The sequence below is a fragment of the Pan troglodytes genome, chromosome 11, assembly GCF_028858775.2.
Source record: "Pan troglodytes isolate AG18354 chromosome 11, NHGRI_mPanTro3-v2.0_pri, whole genome shotgun sequence".
Taxonomy (NCBI): domain Eukaryota; kingdom Metazoa; phylum Chordata; class Mammalia; order Primates; family Hominidae; genus Pan; species Pan troglodytes.
In genome coordinates this window covers 59,700,484-59,719,478 of record NC_072409.2, presented here as the reverse complement: position 1 = coordinate 59,719,478, position 18,995 = coordinate 59,700,484, and the positions used below count along the sequence as shown (strand labels likewise).

At 42.0% G+C, this 18,995-nt stretch overlaps 1 protein-coding gene across 13 annotated transcripts in view; it reads right to left on the bottom strand.

The window, feature by feature from the left end:
- TJP2 (tight junction protein 2) overlaps positions 1–18,995 on the bottom strand; it is a 133,211-nt gene that overhangs the window by 56,581 nt on the left and 57,635 nt on the right. The window contains exon 1 of one of the 13 annotated variants that reach the window (XM_063788533.1): positions 13,423–13,540. The exons of 11 other annotated variants lie outside the window; for them this stretch is intronic. The gene's annotated coding sequence lies outside the window, so the exon portion shown is untranslated. Of the gene's footprint in view, positions 1–7,922; positions 7,942–13,422; positions 13,541–18,995 lie in introns of those variants that run through there. One more of the 13 variants, XM_054658161.2, reaches the window with a different exon arrangement.

Sequence of the window (18,995 nt, the reverse complement as noted above, 5' to 3'; positions counted from 1 at the left end):
CAATAAGCTTAGAGAGGGGTTTGTGATAGGTCACCAGAATCAACACAACTAGATCCCAGACCTACTACTGAAGAGTGCCAGGTTTTGAGTTGTGTTTTTTAACCACATTCTCCTTTATTTACCTAAGGTAAATTTTTTAGTGTGCATTTAAATAGATAATAAAGAATTGAGAAAGGTGGCCGGGCGTGGTGGCCCACGCCTGTAATCCCAGCACCTTGGGAGGCCGAGGCGGGCAGATGACCTGAGGTCAGGAGATCAAGACCAGCCTGGCCAACATGGTGGAACCCCATCTCTACTGAAAATACAAAAATTCGCTGGGTGTAGTGGCACATGCCTGTAGTCCCAGCTACTCTGGAGGCTGAGGCAAGAAAATCGCTTGAACCTGGGATGCAGAGGCTGCATGGAGCTGAGATCGTGCCACTGCACTCCAGCCTGGGTGACAGAGTGAAACTCAGTCTCAAAAAAAAAAAAAAAAAGAATTGGGAAAGGATGACAGGGTGCCTGAGGCAACCTGTAGCTTTCAAAGCAGTTGTGTTGAAATGCAAACAGCAATAAATTTAAACTCCAAAAACAGACCTCCATCCAAGACTGCGCCTCAATTCACCCATGAGCTTGGGCGCTCACTCAATTCCACTGCTGCTTCATCAAACGATGGCATCATCACCCATTTCACAGGGTGAAACCAGGCAAACCCCATGAAAGCACTCTGTAAAATTCAGGCTGGTAAACCTTCCAGTGGGAGGTAGACAATGGTGTCCACATAACACAGTGGCAGGAGTTCTGGAGGCCGTCACACACACCTGGGTCTAAGCTCAGTCCCCCTACACACTCTCCAAGCTCTGTGATCTGGAACAGTTCACTTGGTAAGACTTGGTTGCCTCATCTGCAAAATGAGGTCAAGATCCCTACCCTATTAGAATTCTGAGAACTGAATAAAGTAATGCTTCTGGAAAGCATTGCTCAGTACCCATCACAGGATAAGCACTCTTGATAAGGGTTTTCCATCATTAATATTGTAGCAGCAAATAAGCTGACCACTCCCAAGTAAGAAAGTCTGTTTTCTTCCTCTCAGAAGAGCATTATGAACACATGGTAGAAAAAAAGAAAAACAAAACCAACAAGTACATCACAGAACTCAAGAAAATTGAAAATACATGTGTACACAACAACTTGTATACAAATGTTCATAACAGTATTATTTAAAATAGCAAACAAGTGGAAACAGCCCAAATGTCCATCAACTGATGACTGGATAAACGAAATGTGGTATATCCATACAATGAACTGTTACTCAACAATAAGGTGGACCAAAGTATCTACACATGCTACAACATGGATGATCCTTAAAAATAATATAAGCAGGGCCAAGCACGATGGCTCACGCCTGTAATCTCAGCACCGTGGGAGGTCGAGGCAGGTGGATCACTTGAGTTCAGGAGTTCAAGACCAGCCTGGTAAAACCCCATCTCTACTAAAAACACAAAAAATTAGCCAGGTGTGGTGGCACTTGTAATCCCAGCTGCTGGGGAGGCTGAAGCAGGAGAATCACTTGAACTGGGGAGGCGGAGGTTGCAGTGAACCCAGATTGTGCCACTGCACTCCAACCTGGGCGACAGAGTGAGACTCTGCCTCCAGAAAACATGTGTGTGTGTGTGTGTGTGTGTGTGTGTATACACACACACATATATATATAAAACAAGCAAAAGAAATCAGACATAAAATGACAAATTATGTGACATAAAATGACAAATTTATGTGAAATGTCAAGGAGGGGCAAATCCACAGAGGCTAAAAGATTACTGGTTCCCTAAGACTATGGGAGTTTGGGGGAAATGAGGAGTGACTGCTAATGGGTATGCAGTTTCCTTTTGGGGTGAAGAAAATGTTCTAAAATGAATTGTGGTGATGGCCACACAACTCTGTGAATATACAGTACTAAAAGCCACTGGTTGCATACTTTTATTGTATGGTATATGAATTATATCTCAATAAACCTGTTTCAAAAAAAAAGATCACATCGTACAGTCTGTAGTCAGAAAGTGTGGATTCAAATCCATGCTCCACCCTTTACCTTGGGTGAGTTACTTAATTTCTCCTTGCCTCAGTTTCCTCCATCTGTAAAGCAGAGGCAGTAGCAGTAACAAGACCCACCTCTCTAAGGTTGTTGTGAGAATTTAATCAGACAGTGCATGTAGAGAAATCAAGGTAATGCCCGGCACATAGTACATGCTCAATTTTAGCTATTATCAATATCATTATTAATAGACTCATTTTACAGAAAGGACACTGAAGTCAGAAGTAAAGTAAGTTGGTTGAGGTCATACAAGTAAAAAGTGGCAGAGGACAGATTCTAACTCAGGCTGGTGTGACTAGAAAGCTTATATCCTTTCCACTGAAGAACCTTGCCTCTCCACTATACACCTATTGTGCCTTCCAAAACCTACTAGTGACTGATCACTGGCCTTCACACCAAAAGAAATCCCAGCTGGGCTCAGTGTCTCATGCCTGTAATCCCAGCACATTGGGAGGCCGTGGAGAGAGCACTGCTTGAACCCAGGAGTTTGAGACTGCAGTAAGCTATGATGGCACCACTGCACTCTAGCCTGGGTGACAGAGTGAGGCCCTGTCTCTTAAAAAACAAACACACAAACAAAAACATGATTGTTGGTGCTTGGGCACCAGACCAATCATGGATTCAATCACTCTGACAACTCAGAACATCTTCACAAGCATGATAGCTATTTCCACGCCACTGGCCTGGGTCCAGTCAACACAGCTCAATAAGTCTTCTGCAGTGAGTTGGTAAGAAGAGGGTGCAGAAAGGGAGTCGAGTCGGATTTTATTTCTGGCTGTTTGAATAGTCAGCTTTGGTATATATGCACAAGCTCCCTAATGCCTACGCCTTTGTGAACACCATGGAAAAGGGGGGCCTGAAACACATCATCACTGATTGGACATTAACAATATGCCAGACACCGTGCTAAGTACTTTATGGCTATTGCCTATTAATCCTCCAAAAACCCTATACCCTAACCCTACTCCTGCTTTTTTCACATACAAAAATAGAAGGCCTGAGATCTCAAGGAACTTGCCCATGGCAAGGCCCCACAGCTAACAGGTGCCTGGTCACAATTTGAATGCAAATTTGCATGAGTCCAATTTTCATAAGATATGAGACCAAAAAAAAAAAAAAAATCAGCTGATAGTTACATTTAAGACCTCTATGTTCCTAGTTCTGATACACTAAGCTAAGCTATAAACAGATCATTCTTATTTGTAATTACAAAGAAGCCATTAATAAGCCAAAAGGAAGGTGCTAATTTGGCAACACAGGCACAGCCCTGTGTACCCTATAATTTTAAACCTGACTAAACTCATATAACACTAAAACATAGCTTCACTTTAAAAAAACAAACATACATACAAACCACCACCCCCATAATAGGCACCAAGATAAAGATAATTATAAACGGCTTTGTCAAAAGGCAGGTTGAAAAAACAATTATTAGAGCTGCTCAGCTAAATGTCACCATCAAGGTTGGCCCCACAGGAAACACACAAGGTCAATCGTTCCCTCCCAGACCTGGGGCACCATCAGATGATGGTTCCCACAGAAAAGAGGGACACATTAGTACCACCTAGCAATGAGCCTGGTTAATCCCATAAAGCCAGTGAGCCTACATACGGAGTCCTGAGCTTCAAACACATGCCTTTCCTATCAGAATTGGAGAATAAAGGCAAGAACCCCACCCTTTGGGTATTACGTAGCCAACCCCTGGGAGCCTGTTAAAAATACAGAATCTCAAGCCCTAACTTGGACCTACTGATAAAAATATGCATTCTAACTAGAGCCCCTATGTGATTAATATGCACATTAACGTTTGAGAAGCACCTCCCGTCAGGGAGGTGACGGGGAAAATAATGTTTGAGAAGCACCTGTCTAGCAGTACTCTCCAACAGAAGTTTCTACCATGGTGACGATGTTCTATAGCTGTGCTGTCCAACACAGTAACCACTAGCCACATGTGGCTACTGAACATGTGAAATGTGGCTACTGCAACTGAAGAATGCAATGTTTAATTTTAGTTAATTTAAATTTGTAAATAGCAATATTTACTATATAATTAACCATATCCCTAGCAGTCATTTAAGCCATTTCCGATTTTTTGCTAGTATAACTAATGCTATGGCAGACACTGTGTGCATATAGCTCCCCCTCCATATTTTGTAGTTAACTATAGATCAAACGGCATTTTTAAGCCTCTTCATGTGTAATGACCTATAACTTTCAGCAATTTACAGTGCTGCAACCATGAGCAGAATGCCAGGTATTAAGAAAAAAATAGTACTTATTTTCAAAAACAGTGAAATTCATTTTTATACTTTAAGAATCCTTTTGGTAGTCTCTAAAATTTTTCCTGGGAAGGAAAAATAAAAAGGCTGTGGGAACGCAGAGGAAGACTGTGAATTCCTTATAGAGGCACATGTCAAAACTTAGTAAATTGATACTTTGAAAATACTGATTTAACCAGCTGTCAGTAAAAGACACAATAATTTTATTTTAAACCGTTAATCTATGGACAAGACTAAAAATCTTACAATTTATGGTTTCAACTGCATAAGTATGTTACATATTTAAAATACCATAAACGTGATAACTGAATGTGTTCTTGCATGGTATACTTAGCACAATGACCAATGCCCACTGCACCTAATGGAAATCAACAGACAAAAACAAACAATTGCTCCATCATACTGGAACATACTCCATCCAGGCAGGGGGCAGCAAAGACAAGAGACAGGGAGGGGAAAGGTGAGGTTTCCTGTATCAAATGTGGAGCCAAAGCCAAGCTACTAAAAATAATGAAAATGCAAAAATCAACAAGCCTTCCTAATTCTTTTGACTTAATAAAACACAGCAGACGAAATTCAAGCAAGTTATAAAAAAAAAAAGTTCAGGTGTTTGAAATAGCCTTGTTTCTAAACTTAGAAAAAGACCTCATTCTTCTATCTTGTATGCCATTATCACATAAACTGAGTGAAACTGACAGTCTGCATCGTTATCCCATTGGTGACACGGGAAACTTCAGGTATGGGCTGACTTTTTTTTAAATTCTGAATTAAACGTTATTAAGCTCCTCTCAAAAAGTCCGTACTTGCCTAGAAACAAAAATTACTGGCAGAAATTATATGTGATTTCAAAGCATAAATAGGCACCCAATTTTCCTTTTTGTAGAATCTGTAGCTATAGGAAATCATCAAAGGCCACTGCCTGGTAACAGATGTATTATCCACTAGGTGGTGCAGTCATGCAGAAATAAAAAGGGAGAGACTGCCGGTTCCCTACGAATTGAAAATTTCAAAACATAATTTAGATGAAATTAGAAATAGACTTTAAAAATTACAATAAAAGCCAGGCACGGTGGCTCATGCCTGTAATCCCAGCACTTTGGGAGGCCAAGGTGGGTGAATCGTCTGAGCTCAAGAGTTCAAGACCAGCCTGGGCAACATGGTGAAACCCTGTCTCTACTAAAAATACAAAAATTAGCCAGGCGTGGTGGCGCACGCCTGTAGTGCCAGCTACTCAGGAGATTGAGGTGGGAGGACAGCTTGAGCCCAGGAGGCTCAAGTGAGCTGAGACTGTGCCACTGGACACTAGCCTGGGTGACAGAGTGAGACCACATCTCAAAAAAAAAAAAAAAAAAAGTGAGAGAGAAGGAAGAAAGGAAGACCCTGGCACTTATCACACCTGCAGTGATGGCTCTCTCAGAGTCACTGAGGCCAAGGGAACCATCCAAGGACTTAGCACCAATCAAGATCCCCTTGTCACTGTGAGCAATGAATAAAGCAACCCATAATGTCTACACCAGGTCCCAAAGCCACTGCTGCAGCACACTACTGAGGAGTAGGTAAGAAACTGGCATTAGGGTATGCAACAGAAATGTTTACTAAACATTCTGAGAAACGGATGTACACACCAGAATAAGAACATATTGAAGGAAGAAACTGCACTATCAAGAAATGTTTATCTGAAGGAGAGCAACAAACCACCACCAAAAACTGTCTAGCGAAAGAAAATCCAAGCAAGAACTTCTACAGCATTTGCCAAGATGAATTAGGCTTTTGCTTCTTCTTGGGGCCTGGAGACCAAGAGACAGACAATGTCAAACACACCAAGCTTTCTCCGACTGCTCCAGTTTATAAGTAGTTCAAGTTCCTGGTACGCACTAGCCAGCTGTATGATCTCTAGGTTCTCTAAGCATCCAGTGAATAACACTCACCTCACAGGGTTCTTGGTAAGGATCAAGTGAGAATTTAACATGAAAGTTTTTTTTTTTCTTTTTTTGATACAAGTTCTTGCTATGTTGCCCATGCTGGTCTTAAACTTCTGGGCTGGAGCAATCCTCCTGCCTCAGTCTCCCAAGCAGCTGGAATTACAGGCATGTGCCACCATGCCCAGCTTTATGTAGAGGTTGCTATAAACTGTAAAGTACCACTCAAATGAGGGGTGTTTCTAATATTAATATAAGCTCCACTGTAGCAACGGCAATCAACAGTGGTATAAGCTTAATATAAGATTTAAAACATACGGCTGAGCATGGTGGCTCACGCCTGTAATCCCAGCACTTTGGGAGACAGAGGCAGGTGGATCACCTGAGGTTAGAAGTTCGAGACCAGCCTGGCTAACAAGGCAAAACCCTGTCTCTACTAAATATACAAAAATTAGCCAGGCGTGGTGGTACGTGCCTATAATCCCAGGTAGTCAGGAGACTGAGGCAGGAAAATCGCTTGAACCTGGGAGGTGGAGGTTGCAATGAGCTGAGATCATGCCACTGCACTCCAGCCTGGGCAACAGAGTGAGACTCTGTCTCAAAAAAAAAAAAAAAAAATTTAAAAATGAACTGCATTCAGTCATTGAACGTTTAGTCTCTATTGTACATCAGACTTTGAAAACAAAGACCTGTCAACATAGGACACAGTCCCCACCCTCAAAATGATGTTTGTTTTTAGGACACAGAAAGGTCTGGAAACAGCTAACGGACCTGGAGTAACAGTGACTGATACATACATTCATTCGCTCAAAGCCTTTCTGAACCTTCTAAGCCAAAGGAACCTCACAAAATTTCTCCACTGCTTTTCATTTCTCCAAGCCTTTGAACCCACACCAGCACTTTATTGTTACTCTGAAGTTTCCTCTGACAGGAAATAACGAACTGTTTGGAACTGAAATAGTCAACAACTCAGAAACACAACAGTACATGTTGCAAAGTTGAAATCCTGCAATCCAGAGAAATAGGAACATCTGAAACATCGGAAACACAGAAATGTTTGATGATACAAAGACATTGCAGTTTTATAGCCTTTCTACATCCTAAAAACAAAATATGCTTTTATTGGTCACCACCTAACACGGAGGAAATCTGCATTTGCAACTTCTCAAGTGGCCCTTGTTATCAGGTCACCTTACTACATTGAAACCAGAAGCAAACCTGTCTGTCAGTGCTCAGATCCAACCCTTTTTCCTTTTTGCTTTTCCAAGCTATGAGTGACTGCAGACAGGGGCATCTCATGCAGCCAGCATCTTCCCACAAGTCAGCATCCTGATCTACTATTCCCAGACTGCAGAACAGGAGACAAATCAAGCCAACACCCTGCTTCCAGGAGGTCTGAGGCAGGAGCCAGGAAACATTTTCTCAAAGGGCCTGACAATAAATATTTTAGGCTTGCCACTACAAGAGGCAAAATCAAGGAGATCATATAGATACTTACATAACCATTTAAAATGCAAGAACAGTTCTTAGCCAGCAGGCGGAAAAAACAACAAACACGCAGCTGGCTATATGTAGCTTGCCAATCACCAGACTCAATTTATGCAAAACTTAGTAACAGAAGACTGATGTGCAGGGACCATGGGTCCTTACCTGCGAGGGGCTCACACGGGTGCTGGTACAGGCACACACACATCTCAATTCCTGGTTTCTTTTGCCTCATTTTTCATTTCTATCCTCAACAAACTTTAGGTCTGTCCTTAGCATCAAGTACACTATTTGGGGATAAACTTGTTTTGAGTGTTTTTATTGGGTTATTTATTTCCTTGTATTTGTTTAATTAATAAGAGGTAAGTTCTTAGTGAGTACATAATCCAAAAGTTAGGTCAGCTCAAAGTCAACTATGCTTGGTAGCAACTTCTCTGGTTATATTTTTACCTAAACTAAAATCTGAACTCGTTCAGTTTCCAATCACATACTGCAGGGGAAGCTGACCTAAGGTCAAAATCTTGCTTCAGATAATCTTCAAAGAAGAAGATTAACTATGTTTGTCAGTATTACCAACACATGTATTGGGCAAGACACTGTGTAGAAGAATTGTGTTGGACACAGAGAACTAAAAACCATGGCTCCTGATCTCAAGCTAGGATGCAATTTATTTATGTACCCTCAGAAAAAGACAGTGAGGGAGGTGGCACCCACAACTCAAAGCAAACTGCTACAGGAGAAGTTTGCTTGTTTGTTTGTTTTTTGAGACAGAGTCTCGCTCTGTTGCCCAGGCTGGAGTGCAGTGGTGCCATCTTGGCTCACTGCAAACTCCACCTCCCGGGTTCATGCCATTCTCCTGCCTCAGCCTCCCAAGTAGCTGGGACTACAGGCGCCCACCACCATACCCGGCTAATTTCTTTTTGTATTTTTAGTAGAGACGGGGTTTCACCGTGTTAGCCAGGATGATCTCGATCTCCTGACCTCATGATCCGTCCACCTCGGCCTCCCAAAGTGCTGGGATTACAGGCGTGAGCCACCGCGCCTGGCCCAGGAGAAGTTTTTTTAAAGTGAGGGGATAGGCATTGGAAGTTTCCCTTGCCCACCATCAAGTCCAATTTAGAATGTGGTCAGAACCATATATCCACCGTTTGTCACAACTGAGTTAGAACCAAAAATCAACTTTCCTTTTTGTCTTTTTTTTTTTTTAACTTTTTTAAACTTAAAAAAAAAAAAAAAGTGGAGTCTCCACTGTGGTGCTCAGGCTGGACTGCAGTGGCTATTCCTATTCGCAGGACAATCAGAACTCACTGTAGCCTCCAACTCCTGGGCTCAAGCGATCCTCCTGCCTGCCTCAGTCTCCAAGTAGTTGGGACCACAGGCATATGCCACCACACTCAGCAAGAATCTCAGTGAATCTGAAAATGTTACTAACATTTTAAATAGTAACACAACCTTAGACTGCCCACAGAAACTCAACTAACCTATCAATTCTGGGTCCTGGGGAAAGACAGTGAGGAGAGAAATAAGCACCCTTCCCAGGGTTCAGTGTAGAAACAGGAAAGAAGCAAAATTTGTATGTGGAGACTTCCTAGGTCTTTCCACCCCTTGGACTGGTTGCTCTGTTTATCAGTGTCCTCCTCCTCCAGCCTGTCCCGAGGCCAACATCTCGGCAGTATCTGCTCCATCACCAGAATGTTCTGGCTTCAAAATTCCCTATCTTCATCCCCAATCAAAATTATCTCTTTAACAATGTGTATGGTGTCAGTTAGATAGTAGAAGAAAGCTGACTAGTCTACTCCACATTAAAGTGTGGCTGTCTGATAGCCTAAAACCTCTTAGAGGTATTTGATGTTTTAGGGGATGTACTTTGACCCCAAGGTAACTTGCAATGGAATTCCAATCCTCAAGGCAAGCTCCCAAACACAGCATATCTAAGTTTTTCTTTCCAATTCTATAACCCAGGAGTTTGTAACCATAAGTTTTTCCTGATATTAATGATAGTTTTTGAGTGAAGGGGTTGATGGGACAACACAGCCATTTCTAACTGGAGGCTATGGACTTGAAGAAAGAATACTCTCACATGATATGACATATTCTTAATATTTCTATAATAAAGTTGTGGTTTTAGCTAGCTGTATACATAATCGCTTAATACCTCCCTGTAAGGCTGTGTCTTAGAGGCAACTTAGAGTCTTTGGGGTCTCATACAGTAATGAACACACAGAGGTCCCTGATGAATGAAGACATCTCTTGACAACATTGATATGTTACTTTTACTTAAGATTCTCTAGGAATACAAATATTTCTATGCACTTTCAGCGATGATGTTTAAACTCCTAATAATCAACACAGGGCCTTGAGCTTCTCCTATTTTCTTGCCACTGTGATTCTAAAAAGCAGAGACTGGTGGAATTGACAGAATCTACAGGTTTCAAATTCGTCAAATGGACCTTTTCTCAAATCCCCTCCCTGTCACACAAGCCGTGTGACACTGGGCAATTTACTTAATGTTTCTGAGCCTCCGTTTCCCACCTATAAAATAGGGTTAACATTTACTCCTAGTTGACTGGGAAAAGTCAGTGAGATCTATACCAAGGGCCTACCACCACATCAGCCCTGTGATCTCCTTCCCCAGCTTTGCTAGAGAAAAGCTAACCAAACGTGGTCTTACAGCAAAACAAACCACACCTTACTTTGTCTCCTGGGCTCCGTCATGGTTAGGCATTCAACAGATCAGAAGTTCCACTTAACACATGGGAACTGAGCTGGAGTGAGCCAGCCCCCAACGCACCCCATAATATTTGTAGAACTCAAGAACACATTCTCAGAGCAGTTCTATAAGCTCCGCTAATGCACATTTTGGACTTCTCAGTCCAATAACACAAAGCCACAGGTTCAGAAGATCTCCATATTTCCTGCAAAGTGCTTTTCTCAGGAGGCAAGGAATACTCTAAGAAAGGGGAGAGAATACACACCCAGTGTGATAAACGTGTGCTTATCACATTCCAGTCTTTTGAGACTCACCTTCTCCCTTCTCTTCCTTTCACCTTCCCCTATTTACTGAGCAACTACTCTACATCATGCCTACCTAGGAATGCAAAGAACCAGCCCTGCTCTCAAGAGCTCACAATCAACACCCCCTAATGTTAAAACTGACCACCCATCCAACAAGAGGTGGAATCCAGGCCAGTGGGTTTAGACCCTCACTGAAAACACACCGATCTTCTGAAAGGATAAACCCATGCACTGAAGCCTGTATCTAATTGAGGACATTTTTTACAGTTCACTGTTTCCCAGCATTCCTTTTGATTACGCTCGTCTCAGTCAAAAAGCTTATGTTGCTTATGTTGCTGAAAGATAAAGGACTATCCATGTAGCAGACTACACTAACATAGTCAGTATATCTCAAATTGGAACAGACGAAAGAGACAGAGAAACAGAAATGACAGCATCCCAGTTTTGACAACACAAATATAAAGCCAGCCGACTAAGTCTGGTAACCGTCTGGAGTGGTATGTTACAGCTGTTTTTTCAGGACAGTTCATTGCTGTGATATAATCCAATCAGGTCAACATTTATATTTAATCATCCAATCACACTCAAAGACAATTCAGAACAACAATGCAATTGTTATTTGGAGCTTACTACTAAGCCAAATGAGATGTTTTTCCCCCACATAGACATGTGTATGTTCCTTCTGTTCTATTAATAGGCGAGAGAGATTCTTTCAGGCCGTGCATGCTGACTGCAAATATTCTTTCTGTGGTAGTAAAAAGGAGCAAAAATATTGCCAATTTATGTTTCCTGGAAAAGTACATCACAAACATGATACTTAGAAGTTTAGCAATGCCTGAACTAATTTTATTTTTAGCCCAGTCCTGTTTCCCCACATTTCTCAGCAGAAACGCCCACAGAGAAATTTATCTTTAAAAACCAGGTGACTAACAAATTCCTGATTGTGGGGAGGTTCCAGGGACTAAGGAGGAAACTGATGGAATTTCAGCTGCCTCTCTTAACTTTCCCTAACTTTTGTGGAATATTAGTTCACTTGACAATTTATTTCTAAAGAATATTGTCAAATCAAAATACACAAAGCAACACCACGGGTCCCTTCCTCCAGCTGTAACACTACTAGCTGAAATATTTATAGATATTTGGGTCAGAAATACATATATTGATTTAAAACCAAGCATTTTTGCCAAAAGGAGTGAATTAGGTCAATGCCCATAAGAAGCTCCCCTCTGGCTCTATTTTCCAGTCTCCAAACAGTGAAGCCCTTTGTGCATTGTGTATCAGCCACTGTAAACTGTTTGGACATCCATTGTTAGCCCTGGCCGACTAAAAGTCTGGAGAAAAAGAGATAAAACCAAATTCTGTCAATATATTTCTAGCACATTCATTTACTAAGCAAGCTTTACAAACAGCCAGCTCACTTGAACTGCTAAACCAGTGGCTGAAATAGTCACTGGTTATACTTATCTTTCCACTTCGAATATTTGCCTTCCTTATCACTTCAAATTTCTCTGCAAGGAGCCTTCGGAAGTAGTACTACAGAAGTATGCCTAAAACGTTAATCAATACATCTTGACCACTCCGTTTCTAGCAAATTACCTTAGGGCAGTAATAGTAGGGTCCCTGGAAAGTAAAATAGGTCTGGGTTATAGGAAAAAGTATTTGAAGGAGGAAAAAATTCACATTCTAAAGTTAAGAAAAACTCGGTTCTTTCCACATGTGACATCATTACAGACAGGCTGTTGCCAACATTGATTCAAGATTTTTAAATGTCTTAAAAGCACTACATTGGCCGGGTGCGGCGGCTCACACCTGTAATCCCAGCACTTTGGGAGGCCAAGGCAGGCGGATCATGAGGTCAGGAGATCGAGGCCATCCTGGCTAACACGGTGAAACCCCATCTCTACTAAAAAATACAAAAAATTAGCCAGGCGTGACCGAGACTCCGTCTCAAAAAAAAAGAAAAAAAAAAAAAAGGACTACATTATAGCTCACGTTTCATAAAATAAACTTATAATAGGACAGACACTTCTGCCAACTGTTTTGGTAGACTACAGTGTTCCCTCCGCGAGAGATCTGAGGTACAAAATATGATAAAAATCTTCCATCTCATTTATCAGAACACAAAGGAAGCTAAAGACAGGGAAAAAAGTAACCCCATCTATCAGCCAGATTTATATATTACCTTTTATTTTATTAATAATAAACTGGAATGACTTTAAAAAGAAAACACTCATTAGGTTCCATAAAATTATACATTAAAGCAGCAACTCTTAGAATTAAGTCACCTTTCAGCTCTACATTAACTTACAGACTTGAAAACTAATTTCTCAAGCTTATACCTTTAGAAAAGTACCTAGAATCACAGAGCAATAGATACAGAATCTGGAAGGCCCTTCCAGAAAAACAACACCTTATGTGACACGGAGCTCTTACAGTGGCATCCATGTGACTATAAAGTGAAAAGAATGAACATCCGTTACAGAAATCAGTCTGGGTCGGACACGGTGGCTCACGCCTATAATCCCAGCACTTTGGGAGGCCAAGGCAGGCAGATCACCTGAGGTCAGGAGTTCGAGACCAGCCTGGCCAACATGGTGAAACCCTGCCTCTACTAAAAATACAAAAATTAGCCGGGTGTGGTGGCACCCACCTGTAATCCCAGCTACTCGGGAGGCTGAGGCAGGAGAATTGCTTGAACCCGGGAGGCAGAGGTCACAGTAAGCTGAGATTGCACCACTGCATTCCAGCCTGGGCAACAGAGCAAGACTCTGTCTCAAAAAAAAAAAAAAAAGAAATCAGTCTGGTGCCCATGCGTGGTGACTCACGCCTATAATCCTAGCACTTCAGGAGGCCGAGGTAGGAGGATCGCCTGAGCCCAGGAGTTCAAGGCCCACCTGGGCAACATAGACAGACCTCATCTCTACAAAATATTTAAAAATTAGCCAGGTGTGGTGGCGCATGCCCGTGGTTACAGCTAATCGGGAGGCTGAGGTGAGAGGATCACTTGAGCCAGGGTCGAGGCTGCAGTGAGCTGTGACGGCACCACTGCACTCCAGCCTGGGTGACAGAGCAAGCCCGTCTCAAAAAAAAAGAGAGAGAGAGAGAGAGATCAGTCTGAACTGCAGCAGCAGTTCTTGAGGAATGATGAAAATAATAAATTACAACCACTGCCATTTACTGAGCACCTCAAAGCAACCCCAGGTGGCATCTATGCCATTTCTTCTTTGCTGGCACTGAGTTTCTGTTTCTACCAGAGATCCCCCAACTCTCTTGCCAACAGGGTTCTACCAGCGAGGTACACGTGTTTGAGATTTGGAAGGATGAAGGAAAGCAGAAGCCATTTGTTTTTCTTCTTCCTACAGACAGCAGCAGTAGCAGGCAAAAGTTGGATTCCTCAGACATGAGCTTTACAGCATGTCCAGATTCCCTGCCCTTTCACCAGCCTCAAGGCTGGAGATGCTGAGAAGGTGGAAGGTCAAGCAAGACCTTCTGAGTCTTCTCTGGGTGGCAGCAGCTTTCTAACTTTTTTTGCGGCAAATCAGAAAGCCAGCGGTGGGCTTCCATTTTTTGCGCATCTCGCCTTTTCTTTGTTCTGAAGGCAACTAATACTCTGTATTGAATCCCCTTCTCCTTGAAATAGCTAGAATGACATGTCTTCTTGACTGAACCATGACTGATAGGGTAGGCCTATTTTACAACTGAGAAAACCGAACATGAGAAAAAGGTAAATTGCTCAAAGTCAAGCAAGCAAGTGGCAGGACAAAAGAATTCACACCCAGGTTTATCTGACTTCAGAGGTAAAGAATCAAAGTTAAACATCTGTAACCTGGCTGGGCGTGGTGGCTCGCACTTATAATCCCAGCATTTTGGGAGGCCAAGGTGGGCAGACTGCTTGAACTCAGGAGTTGAAGAGAAACCTGTCTCTACTAAAAATACAAAAATTAGCTAGGTGTAGTGGCGCATGCCTGTAATCCCAGCTACTTGGGAGGCTGAAGCAGGAGAATCACTTGAACCTGGGAGGCACAGGTCGCAATGAGCTGAGATCACGCCACTGCACTCCAGCCTGGGTGACAGAGTGAGACTGTCTCAAAAAATATTTTTTTAATTTAAAATAAGTTTTTTAAAAAATCCCTAACCTATGGTCCTAGGAATTCACACAAGAGAAATGGGTGTACATGTCCACAAGGCAATGTGTAGGTGCTTTTCATGGCAGCTTTATTCATAATAGCAAAAACACTGAAAATAACCCAAATACCTATCAACAGAAGAGATAAGCCAAATGTGACAGATGCATATAAATGGAATACGACTCAGTGGCAAAAAAGAACTACTGAATCTCACGCAACAAATACGGATGAATTTCACAGAGGTTAGGTTGAGTGAAAGATGACAGACATAAAATGTTGATTTTATTTATATATGGGTCCTCTCCCAAGTTCAAGCAAAAGTGTTCCACGGTGAGAGAAGTCAGAAGAGAAGTTCTCTTTTAGGTAGGTGTGGTAATCATTGGAAAAGTGGCAAGAGAGAACCTTCCAGAGTGATGGAAAATTCTAGTTTTTAATCTAGGTGGTAATCATGCAGGTGAATACATTCATGTAAAAATTCATCTACCTCTGGAACTAGAGAGTGATGGTGTTTACAAAATACTGTGAGTGTATTAAATGCCATTGAATTTTATACTTTAAAATGGTTAAAATGGTACACTTAATGTTATGTGTACTTTACCACAATAAATAAAATTCCCTGGCCAGGCACAATGGCTCACGCCTGTAATTCCAGCACTTTGGGAGGCTGAGGCAGGTGGATCACCCGAGATCAGGAGTTCGAGATCAGCCTGACCAACATGAAGAAACCTTGTCTCTACTAAAAAAAAAAAAAAAATACAAAATTAGCCGGGCATGGTGGTGCGCACCTGTAGTCCCAACTACTCGGGAGGCTGAGGCCGGAGAATTGCTTGAACCCGGAGGGCACAGGTTGTGGTGAGCCGAGATGGCACCACTGCACTTCAGCCTGGGCAACAAGAGTGAAACTCCATCTCAAAAAAAAAAAAAAAAAGAAATTCATCAAGCTCTCTACTTGAGATTTGTGTGTGTGTATATGTATATACATACATATAAATTCAACGAAATTGATAACACAGAAAAAGCTTCATTATCAATAAGCAGACTTGTAACAGAGGTCATGCCACTGCTTCTACAGGAAAATTTTCTTCATGGAAACATACCAGGCAAATTTTTTTAGCTCTAAGTCTGGCAGATTGAGTCTACCTTTCCTGCCTCTTCCAGATCCTTCACTGCCCAAAGTCATCTGCCAAACTGTGCACTTAAATAGTATAAGTAGACTAAATATTTCTCTCAGACCTTTGATTAAAATTCAATTTAGGCTCAAAACGAACTTGGGGCCTCTTCCTTTCAATGTGTTGCAAACTTGGGGCTTCTTCATTTCAATGTGTTGCCACTTGCCCTTGTTTTTAGGCTTTAACAATAACACCAGAAGGAAACGCACAAATGTTTCCAGCTCCATTTCTGGAAAATTTCAGTGAGTGTCTAAGATGCCACAATGTCTCTCCCCTCTTAAAACTCACCCAGACACTAAACAGACCAGCCCAAGGAAGGCAAAGTGCTCTGCCTGAGGTGACGTTGAAAAACTCCAACATGCCTGAAGTTATGCTGAAACTCAGATGACAGCAGTGATTTTACACCAGTGAAAAATGTGGTTTTTTGCAGCAGTGACCAGTAGGCTCATCTTCAACACATTTGTGAAGAACAAATCAGAAAGGGCTCCCAGCTGCAGGCCTGCCCCTCCTTCCAAGCGTATGTCACAGGCAATGAGGCCCGGGGAGAAGTCCATGGGTAGAGAGGAAGAGGAAGAGGAAGAAGGATTCTCAAGAAGCTCTGCAAGATGGTTGCAGTTGCTGGCTTAAGCTGCAAAGTAAGGAAGAGAATCCAGCACACGTGGTGCTGGTACATAATTTAAGCTGCAGCTGAATAATAGATCTTTCCATCACTTTATGAGCAAAACAACTACCAGCCACTCTTGGACTCTGTTTGTCTTTTTAAAAAATGCTTTTCAGAGATAATCCACTGGATCTCTAAAAAAAAAAAAAGAAAGCAAGCAAGCAAACACAAACGTAGTTTAAGGAGCACAAAAACATTTTAAGATGAGAAGAACCAATGGAAATAATTTAGAATGTTCTCTAGGCTTTATACTCAAACTTCAAAACCTTCAGAATCTTAAGCACAAAAGACTTTGAGATGATCAACTGTAACTACTCATTTTCTGATAAAGAAACTGAGAACTAGGCCAGGCGAAATGGCTCATGCCTATAATCCCAGCACTTCGGGAGGCCAAGGCAGGCGGATCACGAGCTCAGGAGTTCGAGACCAGCCTGGCCAACATGGTGAAGCCCCGTCTCTACTAAAGATACAAAAAATTAGCAGGGCGTGGTGGCGTGTGCCTGTAATCCCAGCTACTTGGGAGGCTGAGGCAGGAGAATCGCTTGAACCTGGGAGGCAGACGTTGCAGTGAGCTGAGATCGGGCCATTGCACTCCAGCCTCAGCGATAGGGCTAGACTCCACCTCAAAAAAAAAAAAAAAGAAATTGCAAACTAGAGTCACAAGACAGCAAAAGCCACCCAGCTAATCAGTGGTGCAGCTAATGCTGCTTCCATGCCATTACAAAAATGGTCTGGATGAAATTCTATAATTTTTTTTGGACAAAATTTTCTGGATGAAATTCGCAATTCTAACAAACGATCATCTACTCACTATATAAATGTCAGGAATCCACTGTCCTAATTTCTCAATTAGTCTCTTATTCCTACTAGCTTATACAACAAGCCTGCCCCAAATCAAGTCAGTCCAACGTTTAGTGGATGTGTTGGTGCTCTGTTAGCTTCTGGGGTTACCAAGATGACTCAGACCAGGGAGGGGCTCAGGGCTGATGGGAAGTGATAAGGGCTAGAATAAATACTAGCATGTGCATCCTCACCAATCACAGGCAAGAACACAATTGATTCAGCCAGACTGCAGAAGGGTAACGGAGAAACCAGGCTGCTAAAACTGAGCTCACCAGGAAGTTCCTTCCAAATGATTCATTCCTTTCAAAAACAGAAATGTTTAGTTTTGCTAATTAATTCCCTCAAATAATTTCATCTGCTTTGCCATATATACCTAGGAACAGTCTTCCAAGGACTGAGAGCAGAATGATGGTCTCTCGAAGCCTACATTACTTACTCCTGTTCCCATTGTAGAGCTCCACCCAGGGTCTCAGGTGTGCTCAGCTTTAGTAGGCATCAAAGAAACACAACCTAGAACTCGGAACACTTCCTTTAATACTCTGAAAACAAATGACTCTCAACAAATGGAAAAAAATGGCTCCAAGTGGAACATTATTTCCCCCTCAGAAGAACCTAGAAGGTCCTTGAAGCTACATGTCCTGGAAGAGTTAATTCCTACTGATGACTAGAAAGTACTGTTTTCTCTGTTTACCTTCAACTCAAGTGACAAAATCCAAAGTATCTGCAATGTTCTCACGTCTCCACCAAAGCTTTTAATACGATGGCAAAGGCATAACTGGATTTTAGTCACATTCTATTCATTACAGTCATAACTGTTACCTACCAGTAAGAATAACTATTCTAATAACTCTCTCCCACAATGGGTTACAAACATTCCCTCCAAATGCCTGACTTGTCACTAACTCGTGTGTTTAGTACCATAGTTATATAGGGTATCTATAATATAGAGCATACTGTAAAGTTTCCAAAGATGATACCATGTTTTCTCTGTGAACATAATGCATATATTTAATATGGCTGATTAAAGTCTACAATAGAAATAATAATTACCACACTAATTAATTCTGAAGTCCATGTTCACATACACATATAGGTAAAATTTAGTGAACATGTGTACTCAAGAATGTGACATAAGATCCTTGCCATGATTAAAGGTATGATTCAAAATCTTTTGGTCAGCCTAACTTACTAAAACACAAATATTTGATTCATGGAAGATCCATTAGGAGATTCACTTTCAGCCGGGCGCGGTGGCTCACACCTCTAATCCCAGCACTTTGGGAGGCCGAGGCGGGTGGATCACGAGGTCAGGAGATCAAGACCATCCTGGCTAACACAGTGAAACCCTGTCTCTACTAAAAATACAAAAAATTAGCCGGGCGCAGTGGCGGGCGCCTGTAGTCCCAGCTACTGGGGAGGCTGA